This window comes from Saccopteryx leptura, chromosome 1 (assembly GCF_036850995.1).
Source record: "Saccopteryx leptura isolate mSacLep1 chromosome 1, mSacLep1_pri_phased_curated, whole genome shotgun sequence".
NCBI classification, from domain to species: domain Eukaryota; kingdom Metazoa; phylum Chordata; class Mammalia; order Chiroptera; family Emballonuridae; genus Saccopteryx; species Saccopteryx leptura.
In genome coordinates, this window is record NC_089503.1 from 258,380,097 (window position 1) to 258,395,168 (window position 15,072).

The 15,072-nt window shown below is 46.0% G+C and overlaps 1 protein-coding gene across 8 annotated transcripts in view; it reads right to left on the reverse strand.

Annotated features, from left to right (window-relative positions):
• The window catches only part of EPS15L1 (epidermal growth factor receptor pathway substrate 15 like 1), a 128,465-nt gene that overhangs the window by 90,587 nt on the left and 22,806 nt on the right, over positions 1–15,072 (reverse strand). The gene's annotated exons all lie outside the window — the stretch shown is intronic.

A 15,072-nucleotide genomic window follows, 5' to 3' on the forward strand; every position in this document is an offset into this window, starting at 1 on the left:
CAGACATGTACATATTGCCCTGGCCGGATAGCTCAATTGATAGAGTGTTAACCTGAGCACAAAAGTTGCTGGCTCGATCCCTGGTCAGGGCACAAAGAGAAACAGATTGATAACCCTGTCTCTTTCTGTCCCTCTCTTTCCTCTTTTTTATCTCTCTAAAATCAATCAATTAAAAAAAATGTTTTAGCTGACAAAGCTCATACACACACACAAAAGAAGAAAAATAAGGCCCTGGCCGGTTGGTTCAGTGGTAGAGCATCGGCCTGGCGTGCAGGGGTCCCGGGTTCGATTCCCGGCCGGGGCACACAGGAGGGGCGCCCATCTGCTTCTCCACCCCTCCCCCTCTCCTTCCTCTCTGTCTCTCTCTTCCCCTCCCACAGCCGAGGCTCCACTGGAGCAAAGTTGGTCCAGGCGCTGGGGATGGCTCCTTGGCCTCTGCCCCAGGCACTGGAGTGACTCTGGTCTCAACGGAGCAACGCCCCGGAGGGGCAGAGCATCGCCCCATGGTGGGCAGAGCGTCGCCCCCTGGTGGGCGTGCCGGGTGGATCCCGGTCGGGCGCATGCGGGAGTCTGACTGTCTCTCCCCGTTTCTAGCTTCGGAAAAAATACAAAAAAATAAAAAATAAAATAAAATAAAGAAATGCACACTGGCCCTGCTGGAAGATAGCTGCTCAGTGACCACTCCCCCTATAGTAGGCAGGAAGTTCAAAGTCCTCAGCTCAGCCTGACCAGGCGGTGGTGCAGTGGATAGAGCATTGGACTGGGATGCAGAGGACCCAGGTTCGAGATGCAAGGTCACTTGCCAGCTTGAGCGCGGGCTCATCTGGTTTGAGCAAAGTTCACCAACTTGAACCCAAGGTCGCTAGCTCAAGCAAGGGATCACTCGGTCTGCTGAAGGCCCGCGGTTAAGGCACATATGAGAAAGCAATCAATGAACAACTAAGGAGCCGCAATGAAGAATTGATGTTTCTCATCTCTCTCCCTTCCTATCTGTCTGTCCCTATCTGTCCCGCTCTCTGACTCTCTCTGTCTCTGCCACAAAAAACAAACAAACAAACAAAAAAAGTCCTCAGCTCAGCATACAATACTTCACAAAGTCGCTGGCTCCAGCAAGGGGTTACTCGGTCTGCTGAAGGCCCCCGGTCAAGGCACATATGAGAAAGCAAACAATGAACAACTAAGGTGTTGCAACGAAAAACTGATGATTTGCCTGACCAGGCAGTGGCGCAGTAGATAGAAAATCGGACTGGGATGCGGAAGGATCCAGGTTCGAGACCCCAAGGTCGCCAGCTTGAGTGCGGGCTCATCTGGTTTGAGCAAAAAGCTCACCAGCTTGAACCCAAGGTCGCTGGCTCCAGCAAGGGGTTACTCGGTCTGCTGAAGGCCCACGGTCAAGGCACATATGAGAAAGCAATCAATGAACAACTAAGAAGTCGCAATGCGCAACGAGAAACTAATGATTGATGCTTCTCATCTCTCTCCATTCCTGTCTGTCTGTCCCAGTCTATCTCTGCCTCTGTAAAAAAAAAAAAAAGAAAAACTGATGATGATGCTTCTCATCTCTTTCTGTTCTTGTCTGTCTGTCCCTATCTATCCCTCTCTCTGACTCTCGCTCTGTCTCTGAAATAAATAAATAAAATAAATAAATAAAAATATAAATAAATTAAAAAAAAGAAAAGATAATAGCCTGACCAGGTGGTGGCAGTGTGGACAGAGCGTCGGCCTGGGATGCAGAGGACCCAGGTTCAAGACTATGAGGTCACCAGTTTGAGCGTGGGCTCATCTGATTTGAGCAAGGCTCACCTGCTTGAGCACAAGGTCACCTTGAGCAAGGGGTCACTTGGTCTGCTGTAGCCCCCCCCCCCCCCCCCGGTCAAGGCACATATGAGAAAGCAATCAATGAACAACTAAGGAGCCGCAACAAAGAATTGATGCTCCTCATCTCTCTCTGTTCCTGTCTGTCTGTCCCTATCTGTCCCTCTCTCTGACTCTCTCTGTCTCTGTCATACACAAAAAAGAAAGAAAACATAATAGTATTAGTAAGGATTAAGAAGTATGCTGCTGCATTAGCTCCTTGCCCAGAGCCCTTGCCTGACACCATCACTGATGGAAGATGTCACCCTTAGCTCCTATGACCTTAGGTGATAGTGTCCACCAGGACTCTCTGTGTGGCCTCCTAGGTTTAAAACTGCCTTTTTTCAAAACATTCCCATCTCCCCAGAGGAGTAAGGCCAACAGAAGAAGCAAAGTCAGATAGGCTGTTTGCCATCTCTCAGTCAAGGTGACAGTGGCTGGGCCAATACAGTACATCACATGCCACTGACTCACCAGAGTGGACTGCACAGATCCCAACTCCCCACTATGACAACAAAGGTCCCCTTTCCACCAAAAATCAGGGAAGTGCAGGTCTGAAGTGCATTTCCCATGGTTTTGGGTTTTTTTTAAAGATCTCATGGCAGGCAAGAAAAGTTTCCAAGCTACCATGAGTCCAGTGGGGCAGACAAGATTAACAACTCTCTCAAACTTCCCAAGATCCATGATCAAGAGGAACAAGATTCTGAAAAGTCCATAGTGTCTAAAGCACCAGATCTAAAGCTCCACTCATCTGTGCCGAGGGCTTACCCTATCCAGGCGTCAATCTCAAATCATCTCAACTAACAAAAAACTAGAGTGTGCCACTGTCACTCCTAACTACGAGTATTAACTTGGGTAAACTGGGGCAATGAAGCAGAAAGAGGTTTGGATTTTAACTACACATACTTCAGATATTGCAAAAGCAGATAGGGGGGAAGGTGGGTCCTGGCTGGTTGGGTCAGCGGTAGAGCATCGGCCCGTCGTGTGGAAGTCCCAGGTTCGATTCCTGGTGAGGGCACATAGGAGACGTGCCCATCTGCTTCTCCACCCTTCCCCCTCTCTTTCCTGTCTTTCTCTTCCCCTCTCGCAGCCAAGGCTCCATTGGAACAAAGTTGGCCCAGGCACTGAGGATGACTCCGTAGCCTCCGCCTCAGGCGCTAGAATGGTTCGCGTTGCAATGGAGCAACACCCCAGATGGGCAGAGCATCAGCCCCTGGTGGGCATGCCAGGTGGATCCAGGTCTGGCATATGCGGGAGTCTGTCTCTCTGCCTCCTCGCTTCTCACTTCAGAAAAAAATAAAATAAAATAAAAAGGGGGGAAGGTGGGGAGGGGGGAGAAGGGAAACCACTAGGTCTAATTGGCACCTCCTCTTAACACTCTACTTTCTCTCAGGGACAGTTGTCACACCTGCAAGCTGCCAAAAATGTCGCTACAACAAAGCCAAAGACGCATGTGCTGACGTCAATAATCTGTCAAATGATGAGCAGTCTGTGTGGCTAGTTTCTGCACAGAGACTTTGGTCACAACCAGCCGGCTGCTGGGCAGCAGTTCCCACAGAATATATCAAAGCTACTGGGCCAAAGCACTCTGAGCTGTAAGCCCATGTCTGACCCTAAGGTAAGCCCAGCGCCAAGCCCAGGGCAAAGGCAGAAATTGAATAGGCCAGGGGACAAGGTTTTCAAGTGTAAGAGCCTGCAGAGGGCCTCGTGATGCCTTCAAGAATGGAAGCAAGACAGAGCCAGCCAAGTATGTTGATCTCCAACAGCCATCTCTGCCCTGGCCAAATAGCTCAGTTAGCGTCATACTGACTCACCAGGGTTGCATGTTCAGTCCCCAAGCAGGGCACATACAAGAATCAACCAATGAATGCATCAATAAGTGGAGTAAAAAATTGATATTTATCTCTCCCTTCCTTCTTCCCTAAAATCAATAAATAAAATGCCATCTTCAACTTGGTAGTGTCTAAAGTATTTTTTTTTTAATTTTTAAAAAAGTTTCCATTGATTTGAGAGAGAAAGAAAGAGAAAAGAGAAATGAAGGGAGAAAGAGAGGTAGGTGCGAGGGAGGGAGGGAGGGAGGGAGGGAGGAAGGGGGAGAGAGAGAGAGAGAGAGAGAGAGAGAGAGAGAGAGAAGCATCAATTCATTGTTCCACTTAGTTGTTCCATTTAGTTGTGCACTCATAGATTGCTTCTCGAATGTGCCCTGACCAGGGACTGAACCCACAATGTCCTTAGCACAATGGGCCGTTGTTCTATCTACTACTGAGCCACCAAGCCAGGGCCAAGGCAGTGACTGAATTATTGATGAAGTTCAGTAAGTTTCGATTTGAGCTTTTAGTTGCTCTTCATGTGTCTTTTTAAATTTTTTTATTGTAATTAGTTGACAAACAATATTCTATTTCAGGTGTACAATCCCATGATTATAAATTTATATAACTTAAAAAGTGATCAGCCTGATAAATCTAGTACCATCTGATACCATAGAGAATTATCATATTATTGACTATATTCCCTTTTTACATCCCCATGACTAGTCTGTAACTACCAATTTATACTTCTAAATCCCTTCATCTTTTTCACCAATCCCTTCAATGCCCCTCTCATCTGGCAACTGTTAAAATGTTCTCTGTATCTATGAGTCTCTTTCTGTTCTGCTTGCTCATTTGTTTTTTAGATTCTACATACAAATGAAATCATCCACATTTGGCTTTCTTTGTCTGACTTATTTTACTCAGCACGATACTCTGTAGGTCCATCTATGTTGTTGCAGATGGCAAGATTTCATTTTTATGGCTGAGTCATATTCCATTGTATATATGCACTACTTTTTCTTTATCCATTCATCTACTGACGGACATTTAGGCTGCTTCCACATCTTGGCTATTGTAAATAATGCTGCAATAAACTTAAGAATGTATATATCTTTTTGATTCAGTGTTTTGGGTTTCTTTGGATAAGTGCCCAGAAGTGGAAATGCTGGGTCCTTCTCTGTTATAACCTTTGTTTTAAAGTCTATTTTATGTGGTATAAGTACTGCCACCCTAGATTTTGTGTTTGTTTCTATTTTCATGGAATGTCTTTTTCATCCCTTTACTTTCAGTCTGTATGTAGCTTTCTTTAGACCTGAAGGAAGTCTCTGGTAGATAGCATATGTAAGGCTCTTGTTTTGTTACCATTCAGCCTCTGATTGTCTAGATTGGTGAATTTAATCCATTTGCATTTAAAGTAATTGTTGATCTATATGTATTTATTGCCAGTTTATTAGTCACCTTTCCCCCCCCCCCTCCCACATTTTTCACCTTTTTTTCCTTCTTCTTAAAGAAGACCCTTTAACATTTCTGGTTAATACTGATTTGGTACTGATGAACTCCTCTAGCTTTTTCTTGTCTCAGAAGCTCTTTATCTGTCCCTTCGATTCTAAATGATAGCTGTGCTGGGTAGTCTTCTTGGTTATAGGCCCTTGCCTAATATTTCATCACATAAAATATTTCTTGCCAATCCCTTCTAGCCTGTAGTTTCTATTGAGAAATCAGCTGAGAGTCATATGGGAGCTCCCTTGTAACTAATTGCTTTTCTCTTGCTGCTTTTAAGTTTGTCTCTTTTATTTTATTTTTTAGAGACAGAGAGAGTCAGAGTCAAAGAGAGGGACAGATAGGGACAGACAGGAACTGAGAGAGATGAGAAGCATCAATCATTAGTTTTTTGTTGCGACACCTTAGTTGTTCATTGATTGCTTTCTCATATGTGCCTTGTCCGTGTGGCTACAGCAGACCAAGTAACCCCTTGCTCGATCGAGCCAGCGACCTTGGGTCCAAGCTGGTGAGCTTTGCTCAAACCAGATGAGCCTGCGCTCAAGCTGGCGACCTCGGGGTCTCGAACCTGGGTCCTCTGCATCCCAGTCCAACGCTCTATCCATTGCGCCACCGCCTGGTCAGGTATAAGTTTGTCTCTTTTAAAAAACTGATTTTATATAGAGAGAAACATCTATTTGTTGTTCCACTTTTTTTTTAATGTTTTCATTGGTTGATTCTTATATGTGCCCTGACTGGGGATTAAACCTGCAACCTTGGCATACTGGGACAATGCTCTCACTAACTGAGCTACCTAGCCAGGAGGATTCTTTGTCTTGAAACTTTGGCATTTTAATTGTGATGTGTCTTGGTGTGGGACTCTGAGTTCATCTTGATTGGGATTCTCTGCACTTCCTGGACTTGTATTTCTGTTTCCTTCACCAGGTTAGAGACGTTTTCCATCATTTTCTCAAACAGGTTTTCAATCCCTTGCTCTTACTCTTCTCCTTCTAGCACCATCACAGTGTGAATGTTGATACATTGAAGTTCTCCCAGCCTGACCTGTGGTGGCGCAGTGGATAAAGCATCGACCTGGAACACGGAGGTCGCCAGTTCAAAAACCCTGAACTTGTCTGGTCAAGACACATATGGGAGTTGATACTTCCTGTTCCTCCCCCCTTTCTCTTTCTCTCTCTCTCTCTCTTTTTCTCTCACTCTCTTCCCTCTCTAAAAACTGAATAAAAAAATAAAAATGAAAATAAAATAAAATGAAGTTCTCCCAGAGGCTCTTTATACTATCCTCATATTTTTGGATTCTTTTTTCTTTTTGCTCTTCTGATTGAGAGTTTTCTGCTTCCTTATCTTCCAAATCACTGATCTGATCCTCTGCTTCTTCTACTTCACTGTTGATTCCCTGTAATGCATTCCTCATTTAAGTTAGTTTATTCTTCATTTCTGATTGGTTCTTATGTTTTCTATCTCCATTTTTATGTTTTTTATATCTTTAAGTTCTAAGTTCTTCTAGTCTTTCCCTAAGTCCATTGAGCATCCTTATAACCAGTGTTTTGAACTCTGCATCTGGTAAATTGCTTGTCTCCATTTTGTTTAGTTCTTTATTTCTAGAGTTTTGTTCTGTTCTTTCATTTGGGACGTTTCATTGTCTCTTCATTTTGGCTGCCTACCTGTATTTGTTTCTCAGTATTAGGTAGAGCTGCAATATCTCTTAGTCTTGGTACAGCAGCTTTATATAATAGGTGTCCTGTAGGGCCCAGTCACCCAAATGCACCCCACACCCTCATGTGGGCTGTGTGCAACCTACTGTTGTAATTGAGCCTTGATTGCTACTGGCACATCAACGAGGGTGATCTAACTCCAGGCCAATCGGCTCTGAGGACTGACCACAACCACCAATGAGTATCTGCAGTGCAGAGGATACACATGGAGTATAACATACTTCTGTGGGGCAAAGGTACCTGCCAAGTCCACTCCTTGAGTCTGTTGCTTGTGGAGGTGGCTGGGTAGTGCTTTGGTGTGGTCTAAAGCTGTACACTGGGTGCACTGGCTCTGGGGCTTCCTGGGAAGTTCAGGCCAAGGTCATCCACTGCCATGGCCCTGCCCAGAGTAACGTGGCATGACCTACAAAGCAATCTGTTGATGGCTGCTACTTATGCTGGGCTTGGAGGTGCCCAGGAGAGGCCAAGCTGTGAACCAGGGCTGGCTGCCACTCATGCCAGGCCAGAGGCCACTTAGCAAGAGGTACAGAGCACACAGAGGCCTGATGCTGCTTGTTGAGGGATTTTAAGAAGGTTGGCAGCATGAGCCAAGACAGGTCATTTATATGGGAAACCCACCGGAAAGGGCTAGGGGTGGGCCCACAAGTTGTGTGTGGTGGGGGTCTCAGGGAATCACCAGGGCAGGGCAAACAGTATTAGCCAGGTTGATGGAGTGTCAGATACAGAGACCCCCAGCCAGCTCTGTCAGGGGAGGGCTCAGTAAAGGGACAATGGCCTCTGCTAGTACTTCTGTCTGGGAAAAAGCTGCCCCTCCAGCTCATGTTTTGTTGTCAAAAAATTCAGTTCTTCTCTATATGTCTCTGGCACCTTTTGAGCTCGTGCCCCAACACTGGAGCTCAGAGCAAGTGAGTCTAAGTAAGTTTGTGTGGACCCTTCAAAAGGTACTACCTGGGACTCCAGGAGCCCTCCATCCCACTCATCACAATCTCCACTGGTTTTTACAGCCAGAAATCATGGGGACTTCTCTTCCCAACACTGAACCCTGGGCTGAGGGAGCCTAGTGTGGCTCTGGGACTCCCTCACTCCTTGGAGGTAGGGGGGACTCTGCAGACAAGATATGACTCCTGATTTCTAACCACATACATAACAGTGGAACCAGCCAAGTCCTCGTCTCTGCCCCTCCTACCAGTCTCAGTGTGGCTTCTTCTTCTTTTTTTTTTTTTAAAGAGACAGAGAGAGAGTCAGAGAGAGGGAGAGAGAGGAACAGACAGGAACGAAGAGAGATGAGAAGCATCAATCATCAGTTTTTCATTGCGACACCTTAGTTGTTCATTGATTGCTTTCTCATATGTGCCTTGACCGTGGGGCTACAGCAGACCGAGTAACCCCTTGCTCGAGCCAGCAACCTTGGGTCCAAGCTGGTGAGCTTTTGCTCAAACTGGATGAGCCCGCGCTCAAGCTGGCAACCTCAGAATCTCGAACCTGGGTCCTCTGCATCCCAGTCCGACGCTCTATCCACTGCGCCGCCTGGTCAAGCCGTGGCTTCTTTATATCCTTAGTTATAGACCCTCTATACAGCTAGATTTCAAGCAGTTCTGAATGATGACTGTTCTGTAGCTTAGTTGTAATTTTGATGTGGTTGTGGGAGGTTCAAAGTACTGCGTTTACCTATGCCATCTTTACCAGATGTTCCCTTCATGTTTTAAAATACTAAGAGAGGCCCTAGCCAGTTGGCTCAGCGGTAGAGTGTTGGCCAGCATGTGGATATACTGGGTTGGATTCCTGGTCAGGACACACAGGAGAAGTGACCATATGCTTGTCCACTCCCCCCCCTCCCCCTTTCTCTCTCTCTCTCTCTCTCTTCCCACAGCCATGGCTAGATTAGTTTGAGCAAGTTGGCCCCAGGCTCTGAGGATGGCTCCATGACCTCCCCTCAGGCACTAAAATAGCTCAGCTGCCAAATAACGAAGCAACGGCCCCAGAAGGACAGAGTATTGCCTGGCAGGGAGCTTGCTGGGTGGATCCAGTCAGGGCGCATGCAGGAGTCTGTCTCTCTGCCTTCCCACCTCTCACTTAATAAAAAATAAAATAAAATACTAAGAGAGAGAACATGAAAAGTTCCTCCAGCTCAGCTGCAATTTACTAATGGGGCAACAACAGATGGCACATTAGAGAACAAGTTCACATCTTTTTGTTAAGAGGGCTTTAAAACACCACAGTTAGGTGAATGCCTGTGATTTTAATGCCAAATAAACCAACTTGAGATTAGGGCACAACAGAATCATTTATGAGGAAAGACCCTCTGACAGTCAGGGTTCTAACCGCTCCTAATGCCCAAGAACTGTGTCCACCCAGCTCTGATCCTCACTTGAGTCTATGGCAGGACTCCTAAATCTTTATTCCTGGAACCAGGAGAATCCCCAGCCTGCCAGAAGTATGTTCTGTCATGCAAAACAAAGCAATGATTGCTGGCCTTGAAAGATCGCTGACCTTGCTCAGTTCAAAATGACATTTTTGAAGCAAATTAGCTTTCATCATAAAATTTTTAGAAAAGTATTTATAATTCCTTGTTCTGATAAATGGTGGATCATATTTATTGAGTGCTCACATTTTCTATCCTGCATCTCATTTAATACTCCACAAAATGCTATGGGCAGGTAGTATTGTAGCCTCCACTTATAGGTGGGGAGACTAAGGGTCACAGAGCCAAAAGGGTGACAGGGCCAGAGGAGCACCCAGGCCATGTGGCCCTAAGCTACTGTGTCCCTGCAAAAAAGGTCCAGGTATGACAAAGCCGAGCACTGGGCCATAGCATGGCCTCCCACAATGCTCACCTCGAGAAATGCACACATGATCACATATTGGTGCATGTTATTCAATAGACATGGTCAAAGTCTGAGCAAGACACAACTTAAGCATATGCACTGACGTGAAAACCAGCACAGCCTACCATACCATTTCCCCAGGAAAATTGAGACCTCATAATGGCTGTGTTTTTCATTGCTGTTGTCAAGTTCTGGAGGACGTTAGGTCCGTAACACCAAGACATGCTGGTCTGAGTTGCTATGTGGGAAACCAGATACTGATGCAAAAATAGGGCCTGGAGAAGTGCTTGCTTGATAATCTTTGAATTTTTGCCTTCCACTTAGAGACAGTTACCCTTGTTGCTTGCACAACCATTATCTAGGTCAGGGGTCGGGAACCTTTTTGGCTGAGAGAGCCATGAACACCACATATTTTAAAATGTAATTCCCTGCCCTGGCCGGTTGGCTCAGCGGTAGAGCGTCGGCCTAGCGTGCGGAGGACCCGGGTTCGATTCCCGGCCAGGGCACACAGGAGAAGCGCCCATTTGCTTCTCCACCCCTCCGCCGCACTTTCCTCTCTGTCTCTCTCTTCCCCTCCCGCAGCCAAGGCTCCATTGGAGCAAAGATGGCCCGGGCGCTGGGGATGGCTCTGTGGCCTCTGCCCCAGGCGCTAGAGTGGCTCTGGTCGCAACATGGCGACGCCCAGGATGGGCAGAGCATCGCCCCCTGGTGGGCAGAGCATCGCCCCTGGTGGGCGTGCCGGGTGGATCCCGGTCGGGCGCATGCGGGAGTCTGTCTGACTGTCTCTCCCTGTTTCCAGCTTCAGAAAAATGAAAAAAAAAAAAATAATAAAAAAAAAAATAAAATGTAATTCCGTGAGAGCCATGAACACCACATATTTTAAAATATAATTCCGTGAGAGCCATACAACAACCCGTGTATGTTATGCATTATCCAATAAAAACTTGGTGGTGTCCCGGAGGATAGTTGTGATTGGCTCTAGCCACCCGCAACCATGAACATGAGCAGTAGGAAATGAATGGATTGTAATACACGAGAATTTTTTATATTTTTAATGTTATTATTTTTTTTATTAAAGATTTGTCTGCGAGCCAGATGCAGCCATCAAAAGAGCCCCATCTGGCTCGCGGGCCATAGGTTCCCGACCCCAGATCTAGGCTGTGTGCCCAGCCACATTCTGCAGGTAAGAAAACTGAGGCTTAGCTCACTACCACTCAAAAATTATCAGGAAAAACTGGGGCATCCCGAACCTTCCTGGAACTGATAGCTCTCTCTGATTGCCCAATCAGAGGTTCCTAAACCACAGCTAAAGTAAGCATTACTGAGAGAAGCAAAATAAGTGAATGTGAGAAAGAGCTTTTATAAAAAAGCTCAAGGAAAAAGACAGACATCCTGCCCTGGCTAGATAGCTGGGTTGGTTAGTGTTATCCTGATGCACAGAGCTTGCCAGTTCAATTCCTGGTCAGAGCACATACAGAAACAGATTGATGTTTCTGTCTCTCTCTCTCTAAAATCAATCAATGAATGAATTAAAAAACAAACAGATATCCCAGTTAAAAAATGAATAAAGGCATGGACATAGATAAGAGTGCAATGGTTACCAGGGGGAGGGGCAGGGGGGAAAGGAGGAGAGGGAGGGGAGGGGCACAAAGAAAACCAAATGAAGGGTGAGGGAGGATGATCTGACTTTGGGTGATGGATATACAACATAATCGAATGTCAAAATGATCTGGAGATGTTTTCTCTAAATCTATGTGTTCTAGTTGACCAATGTCATCCCGTTAAAATTAATTGTCTAAATAAAACTATCTTAAAAAGTGTGTAAAGGCTAAGAGGAAGGTGATTCAGAAATAAGAGATGCAGCAAAGTTAGGGGGAGACATTCAATTTATGTATTGCAAAAATAGAACAAAATGCTAGTGTTCACCATCAGGTTGGCAAAGTCATAGAGAAGTTCCCTGCAGGGCTGGTCAAGGCAGAAACACACCTTGTGCGCTGCCTGTGAGAAGATAAACCTACCACATTTTCTAAAGGTCAATGCAACAATGTGCAGAAAATGTATACAACCCTGATATGTAGGTTTAACTCAATTACTACCAGAAAGCTTCTCTGTAGACACCAATATTATTTTTTAATTGAATTTATTGGGGTGACATTGGTTCACAAAATCATACAGGTTTCACAGGTACAACTTAACAACAAAACATCATTTGCACACTGCATCATGCATCCATCACCCCAAAGGATTATTCTAAAATGTAAAAAGAAAGGCAAAAAAACTAAGATGGATAAAACAATTCTGAAAAAGAAGAATAGCCCTGGCCTGACCTGTGGTGCCATAGTGGATAAAGAAGCGATTTGGAATGCTGAGATCACCAGTTTGAAACCTCAGACTTGCTCGGTCAAGGTACATATGGAAGTTGATGCTTCCTGCTCCTCCCCCCACCCCTCTCTCTCTCCTCCTTCACTAAAATAAATAAATAAATAAACAAACAAATAAATAAACAAATCATCTGCCCAGTGAGTTCACTTGGTTGGAGTGTTATCCCAAAACACCAAGATTGCAGCAGGTTCAATCCCCAGTCAGGGTAGTTAAGGGAAGCAACCAATGAATGTACAACTAAGTGGGACAAATGAATGCTTCTCTCTCTCTCCCTTCCTCTCTCTGTCTCTCAAAAATCAATCAATAGCCCTGGCCGGTTGGCTCAGTGGTAGAGCGTCGGCCTGGCATGCAGGAGTCCCGGGTTCGATTCCCGGCCAGGGCACACAGGAGAAGCTCCCATCTGCTTATCCACCCCTCCCCCTCTCCTTCTTCTCTCTCTCTTCCCCTCCCGCAGCTGGGGCTCCATTGGAGCAAAGTTGGCCCAGGCGCTGAGGATGGCTCCATGGCCTCTGCCTCGGGTGCTAGAATGGCTTTGGTTGCAACAGAGCAACGCCCCAGGTGGGCATGCTGGGTGGATCCCGGTCAGGCGCATGTGGGAGTCTGACTACCTCCCCATTTCCAACTTCAGAAAAATACAAAAAAAAAAATCACTCAATAAATAATAATTTTTTTAAAAAAGGAATAAAGCCTGACCTGTGGTGGTGCAGTGGATAAAGCATCGACCTGGAATACTGAGGTCGCCAGTTCAAATCCCTGGGCTTGCCTGGTCAAGGCACATATGGGAGTTGAAGCTTCCAGCTCCTCCCCCTGTTCTCTCTCTCTCTCTCTAATAAAAAAAAAAGAATAAATAAAATCTAAAATAAAAAAAAATAAAAAAGGAATAGAGTTGGAAGGATCACTCTGATTCCAAGGCTTGCTATAAAGCTACAATAATCAAGATAGTATGGCATTAATGTAAAGACACACAGAGCCATGGAACAGAATAGAAAGCCCAGAAACAAACCCACAGAAATGTGCCAAACTGACTTTTGATAAAGATGTAAAAGCCATTCAGGAGGAAAGAGGCCTGTTTGACAAATGGTGGTGGAGTAATTAGACATTCAGCCAGAAGAAGAAAATAAGATTTGAAATAACTCTCATACTTTATACAAAAATTAACTCCAAGGCCCTGGCCGGTTGGCTCAGTGGTAGAGCATCGGCCTGGCATGCAGGAGTCCTGGGTTCAATTCCCGGCCAGGGCACACAGGGGAAGAGCCCATCTGCTTCTCTACCCCTCCCCCTCTCCTTCCTCCCTGCCTCTCTCTTCCCCTCCCGCAGCCAAGGCTCCACTGGAGCAAAGTTGGCCCAGGCGCTGAGGATGGCTCCATTGCCTCTGCCTCAGGTACTAGAATGGCTCTGGTTGCAACAGAGCAATACCCCAGATAGGCAGAGCATTGCCCCCTGGTGGGCATGCCAGGTGGATCCCCGTCGGGCGCATGCGGGAGTCTGTCTGACTGCCTCCCCGTTTCCAACATCAGAAAAATACAAAAAAAAAAAAAAAAATGAATGAAAAATTTAACTCCAAATGGATCAGAGACTTAAGATATTTAGGATCAGGGGCTGAGCAGAGAGTTTTTATATTTATTTTTTCTTCTTTTCTAAGTTAGAGGAGGGAGATAGAGAAACAAGACTCCTGTATGCACCCCGACTGGGATCTACATGACAACCTCATCAGTGGCCAATGCTCTGCCCATCTGGGGCCATGCTCGCAACTGAGCTATTTTTAGTTCCTGAGTCAGAAGCTCCACAGAGCCATCCTCAGTGCCCAGGTGCAGATGTGCTCGACTCAACTGAGCCATGGCTGCAGTAGAAGAGGGAAAGGGGGGGAGAAGGGGAGAGAGAAAGAGAGGGGAGCGAGAGAGAAAGAAAAGGGGGAGGGGAGAGTGAGAGGTGGAGAAACAGATTGTCACTTCTCTTATGTAACCTGACCAAGGAATTGAACCCGGGATATCCACACACTGGGCCGACATTCTACCACTGAGCCAACTGGCCACGACCAAGAGTTCTTATACTTGACACCAAAAGCCTAATTCATCAGAGAAAAATCTGGTAAATTTAGTCTCATCAAAATTAAAAATGTTTGCTCTGCAAAAGATAAGAGGATGAAAAGACAAGCTAAGGACTGGGAGGAAATGCTTGCAAATCACCTGACATAGGACTAGTATCTGGAATATACAAAAAACTCTAAAAACCCAAAAGCAAAAATGTAAACAGTCCAGTGAGAACATGGGCAAAACACATGAGGAACAGTTCACTAAACAGAATATATAGATGGCAAATAAGCACAGAAAAGATGGCCACGATATTGTCAGCCATCAGGGAAATGCAAATTAAAACCACAGTGAGCCCTGACCAGATAGTTCGGTTGGTTAGATTATCATGAAGCACAGAGGTTGCCGGTTCAATTCCCGGTCAGGACACACACAGGAACAGATGTTCTTGTCTCTCTCCTGCTCTCTCCTTTCCTCTCCCTAAAATCAGTAAAATAAATGTTAAAATAAACAAAAAAAACTAGAGTGATGCCAGCAAACACCTATCAGAATGCCTAAAATAGCAACACTAGTGAACAGGCAGAAAAAATGGATTGCTCTTACAGTGCTAGAGGAAATGTAAAAAGGTACAACTACTCTGGAAAACAACTTTGCAGTTTCTTTTTTTTTTTTTTTTTTTGTATTTTTCTGAAGCTGGAAACGGGGAGAGACAGTCAGACAGACTCCCGCATGCGCCCGACGGGGATCCACCCGGCACGCCCACCAGGGGGCGACGCTCTGCCCATCCGGGGCGTTGCTCTGTTGCGACCAGAGCCACTCCAGCGCCCGGGGCAGAGGCCAAGGAGCCATCCCCAGCGCCCGGGCCATTTTTGCTCCAATGAAGCCTCGGCTGTGGGAGGGGAAGAGAGAGACAGAGAGGAAGGAGAGGGGGAGGGGTGGAGAAGCAGATGGGCGCTTC